The sequence below is a fragment of the Sapajus apella genome, unplaced genomic scaffold (genome assembly GCF_009761245.1).
Source record: "Sapajus apella isolate SASKATOON/1434 unplaced genomic scaffold, GSC_monkey_1.0 scaffold1, whole genome shotgun sequence".
In the NCBI taxonomy this organism is placed as follows: domain Eukaryota; kingdom Metazoa; phylum Chordata; class Mammalia; order Primates; family Cebidae; genus Sapajus; species Sapajus apella.
Genome location: NW_022436941.1, coordinates 64734293 through 64740017, shown reverse-complemented (window position 1 = coordinate 64740017; position 5725 = coordinate 64734293). Strand labels below are relative to the sequence as shown.

Genomic DNA, 5725 nt, shown 5'->3' with positions numbered 1-5725 from the left:
GAACAAAGGAGAGATAGATAGTTTAGCTGAAAGCTCTATCTTGCTTTGGAGCATTATTGCTTCTCTTCATTTTACCTTTTTAAAAATCCAAAATAAATACGTGTGTGTGTTTCCTTAATGATTTGGTTTTGAAATTGTTATTGTTCAGACTTGTACTTCTGTTAGGACATCTGCCCATCAACTGCCTGTCCAAATTTGAACTGATGCCACTTTTATTACTGCTCCCTGTAGCCAGAGATAATTGTATCAAAAGAATTGTGTAATCCTCCTCATTGTTTTTTTAAAAAACTTTTGTCTTCCTTTGATAACCACCTTCCTGAATACACCCACCATATTTCCATCGCAATGCTTACTCCCAAATAATTATCATTTTCTTTTAGAGAACCTCTCTGTGTGTCTGTTATTTAGGTTACCAATAGAAGATAGATGGCTTCAAAGTCTTAAATGATTGTTTTTTCCAATACCTAACCCTTGATCCCCAATCATTTACTTAATAATTTATTTCCTCCCTATTGAGTTACAGTGTATATTAAATCATTGTATGTTATAATAATTACATATGCAAAGGCCTATTTGGTGGCATTTTTCTGTTCCACTAATTTTTATATTCTTGCATTGTCTATAAATCTTTTATGATTGTGGTTTATTTTGTTATCTAGGAGTCCTAGTCTTCCTAACTGTTCTTCTTTGTAAAATTTTCCTTGCCATTCTTACAAGTTTTTCTGTATTAATTTTAGGATCATTTTGTTAAGCACTCTCCTCTCCAAACAACTGCTGTTGAGAATTTAATAGGGGTCACATTAAATCCACATACTACTTTGGGCTGAATTTGACACGTTTATATTCCTAAGTTTCCTCATCCAAGAATTTCAATAGGATTTGTTTATAAGAAACGAAGATTTACTTGCATTATCTTGAAAAATTAGGCCTGTCATACTCATAGGAAATCTGCTGACTCATGGCTCTGTGCACTGTCTTCTATCTTTTGGATTCTGCTCCTGCCAACTGCATGACTCTTTCCTCAGACCTACAGTTTAAGTTTCCTAGAAAGAGAATTGGCCTAACCAAACACTGTCCCTATTGGAACAGAGTTTTCTTTTTACTATCATAAGAAGTAACAAAGACATTTATTTGAATTCTGCATGTATTTCTAAAGTTTGCTGTTTTCTTCATATCATATTCTTCATATCAGATTTCTGTCTTTTCTTCTTCTTTTTTTTTTTCCTCAAGGCAAAGTCTTGCTCTGTTGTCCAGGCTGGAGTGCAGTGGTGTGATCTCAGCTCATTGCAACCTCTGCCTTCTGGGCTTAAGCAATCCTCCCACCTCAGCCTCTGAAGTAGGTGGGACTATAGGCACATGCCACTACACCTGGCTAATTTTTTTACTTTTTGTAGAGACAAAGTTTTTCCATATTGTCCATGCTGGTCTTGAGCTTCTGAGCTCAAGCCATCCACCACTGTACCCGACCACATTTCTCTTTTAAAAATAATTGTATGTTATGTGCCAGGCAATGTGACTCACACCTGTAGTCTCAGCACTTTGGGAGGCCGAAGTGGGCAGATCACTTGAGGTTAGGAGTTCAAGTTTCGAGATCAACCTGGACAACATAGCGAAAGCCCATCTCTGCTAAGAATACAAAAATTAGTGAGGCATGGTGGCCGCACCTGTAATCCCAGCTACTCAGGAGGCTGAGGCAGGAGAATCAGTTTACAGTGAGCCAAGATTGTGTTACTGCACTCTAGCCTGGGTGACAGAGTGATATTCCTTCTCAAAAAAATAAATGTATAAAAAATAAAGTTACCTATGATATTTCAGATATGTTGGCTGCTCATGAATAGGATTAAGTTTCCTTTACGTTTTCTATAAAGAAAAGCTATTTTTTTTTTGTAAAGAAAGTTATTTTTTAAGAGATGTTTTATCATATTCAACCACTTTACCAAGTGCTATTATTTCTAAGTTTTTGCATTGATTCTTTTAAAGTTTCTATGTAAAAAAATTTTTTTTCAAATAATACATATGTCACATCATTTCATAAATTTACTTTTTTAAATTACCTCTCTGGAGGCAGCATGCAAAATGGGAAAGTGGGGCTAGAAACCAGATGGGAAATTATGGTGCTTAGGAGTGATGCAGGATAGATAATAAGAGTTGAAAGGAGAGTGTGGATTTAAGAGAAATTCCAAAAGATAGAATGTGCGGGACTCCGTGATGGGAGGCAAGGGACTGGGAGGACTAAAGGACAATGTCCAGGCTTCAGCTTTACATGACTATGTAGAGACAGAATTCATTAAGCAATTTTTGTGGAAGACAGTAGTCACTCAGATTATAGCTAAGAGATTGGAAAATTATTGTCTTCACAAGTAAAAATAAGTACACCAGAACTGTGGGGCTAAAAGACTAAGCATAATTTAGAGACTTAAGTCAGCTAAGTCTCCAAAGCATAAACCAGCTGTCCTTGTTACTGTAGCAGCTCCATGGGCCCTGGTGTTGATGGTGACAGAATCTCTCTGTCCCTTTCTTATTACCGCCCATCAACCACGTCACCCATTTCCTCAGGTCTATCATACTAATAGTTTCTGCTCACTCATGGCTCTGTACGCTATCTTCTGAGTACCTTTTGGATTCTGTTCCTGCCAACTACTTGACTCTTTCCTCAGATCTACACCTTAAATTTTCTAGAAAGAGAGTTGGCCTAATGAAAGGTTGTTGCTATTGGAATAGAATTTTCTAATCAGGGCACTTAGCCAGCAGCAGGTCAGTTTCTGGAATGGCTGCCTTTAGGCAGGTGTTCACTCTGTATCCAGTTCTCTGAGGCAACCAACGGATGAGCGTAACACCTAGGCCCTCTGCAGTCAGCAGATTTTTTTTTTTTTTGAGACAGTTTTGCTCTTGTTGCCCAGGCTGGAGTGCAATAGCATGATCTCGGCTCACCACAACTTTCGCCTCCTGGGTTCAAGTGATTCTCCTGCCTCAGCCTCCCGAATAGCTGGGATTACAGACATGCACCACCATTCCCGGCTAACTTTTATATTCTTAGTAGAGACAGGTTTTCACCATGTTGGCCAGGCTGGTCTTGAACTCCTGACCGCAGGTGATCTGCCTGCCTCGGCCTCCCAAAGTGCTGGGATTACAGGCGTGAGTGACTGCACCTGGCCTGTTAGCACAATCTTTAGGGGAGGGGACTCACTATCACAACTTAGAAGCCTATGGACATAGCCACAGGCTGTGCTTGTTCTGGCTGGTACTACAACAAGAAGGAAGGGCAGGTTGCCAGAGTGGGAGGCAAGGGGACACCAGTTAAGTTTTGGTCATGTTTCGTTGGAGTTGCTTGTAGTATGTCCCCATAGATATGTCCTGCAGGTGGCGAGAAATTCTGGCCCCAGGGTTGGGAGCCTCTGTAGCATTTTTCAGGTCCCTCTTGTAGTACCTACTACATTATAATCTAAATTTACTTGTTTCAAGACACCAGATCATTAGCTCCTTGAAGCCAAGGCTTTGGTTCAACTCACCTTTGTGCCCTCAGTGCCTGACACACAGTAAATGCTTAGTAAATATCTGCTGAATGAATGAATGGATGAGTGATTGTGGGTTGGAGACAGTTAAGTTGGTAGAGATAACAATAAGCTATTTTCTCCATCTTGTACTTGAAAAGTATTAGAAGGAAAAAGAAATGCATTCTAACGTTTAACTTCTTTCTGTATATATGTACAATTTATATAACCTCAATTCAGTAAATTCTTTAATTTATATTATCTTTATATATTGTTCTTTTTTCTATGTAACATTATTTTGTACGTGAATTTCTAAATATTGGTGGACTCACATAATATTATTTTTTTTCCTGGTTCCTGACATCAATATTATAGTTTTATTAGAGTAACAAATGGTTGCTACAGTGAGACCTACACACATATACAGAATTGTATTTAAATTCATATAGAATATTTACATTTTTAAGTTATACTTTTGAAATTAGAAGATGAAGTACAGCTTAAATTTGACAACAAAGAAAAATATATAAGACAAAAATAGAGCTAACAATAAAAACATAACTATCTGTTCTTGATATAACGTGGAAACTTTTCGTCGGAAAGCTACATCTTCTTAATCTGATCGTCCAAATCATGAAAATATGGATGATTCAGTGCCATTTTACCAGAAATTCATTTGGCTGGATCATAGATTAACATTTTTTAGAGCAAATCCAAGCCATTTTCCTCCAGGTTTCTGACATGAGATGCTAGGCTTCCTGGTTTCCACTTGGGAAATGTATTCTTATAGAACTGTAAAGATTCCATTTCTGGCCACACTTCATTATTGGGAGTGCCCAAAGCTCTGAAAATCTTGAAGAGTTGATCAACTTCTGAATCCCCATGGAAAAGTGGTTTCTTAGTTGCTAGTTCAACAAATATGGTGCCTATACTCCAATTGTCAACTGGAGTCAAGTAACTAGCTGACCCAGCAATACTTCTAGCAATATACACCAGAGTGTTACTACCTCATGTGTATATACTCTAATAGGTATTCCAAAAGTTCTGGAAAGGCCAAAATCAGTGAGTTCAGTTGTTCCTTTGTCATCAGTCCAGAGATTTTGAGGTTTTAAGTCTCTGTGAAGAACTCTTCTAGAGTGAAAAAACACAATCCCCTGCAGGATTTGGTATAAATAACTCTTAACAAGTGAAGAATCCATGTATTGACCAGGAGGAGTAGAATCCAAGTATTTCTTCAGATCCGTGGAAAGAAATTCAAAGATGAGATATAACCTGGAATCCTGCATAAGCACATCCTGAAGACTGACTATATTTGGATGACAAAGTTCTTTTAATAGAGAAATTTCCCAAATTGCTGTACTAGGAACCCCTTCCTCTTCACCTTCTAGTGTGATTTTATTCATGGCTACCACTTGACCTGCAGTTATGTGTCTACCCTTATACACAACTCCATAGGTACTTCCTCCAATTTTCTCTATTTTGGTATAATCTTCCATAGTTAGTCAATAGGTATGGTAGATCCTGGCTTATTATATGGCAGAGCCGCAGAGGCAACTACCACATCCAAGTCACTTTCCGCCTAACTTCCAAGAGCCCAATAGTTATTTTTATGAGCTTCCATTGTTTTTTATCTACTTACCCACATGCTATTTGTCGCATGTTGGGAAACACAATGTCTGATAGCATAAAGACTGGTGTAACTGTGTAATTAACTTTAATCTCACCAAGAGGTAATCAGTTAACATTTAAAGTATTCAAATCAGGAATCCACACTTCCCTTTCCCTTCTGTTCTAATAAATTTCTTTTATTTTTGTCTTATTATAAAAATAATCAAGTATCACGGTAGAAAGCATAGAAATCACAGAAAATTACAAAGAAACGTATTTTTAAAAAACAGTCGTGGCCGGGCGCGGTGGCTCACGCCTGTAATCCCAGCACTTTGGGAGGCCGAGGCGGGTGGATCACGAGGTCAAGAGATCGAGACCATCCTGGTCAACATGGTGAAACCCCGTCTCTACTAAAAATACAAAAAATCAGCTGGGCATGGTGGCGAGTGCCTGTAATCCCAGCTACTCAGGAGGCTGAGGCAGGAGAATTGCCTGAACCCAGGAGGCGGAGGTTGCGGTGAGCCGAGATCGCGCCATTGCACTCCAGCCTGGGTAACAAGAGTGAAACTCTGTCTCAAAAAAAAAAAAAAAAAAAAAAAAAAAAAAAAAAAAAAAAAAAAACAGTC

At 38.4% G+C, this 5725-nt stretch overlaps 1 pseudogene; it reads right to left on the bottom strand.

Moving 5' to 3' along the window:
• Positions 1–4108: 4108 nt before the first annotated feature.
• On the bottom strand, positions 4109–5255 carry LOC116562872 (annotated as a pseudogene).
• Between the last annotated feature and the right edge of the window lie 470 nt (positions 5256–5725).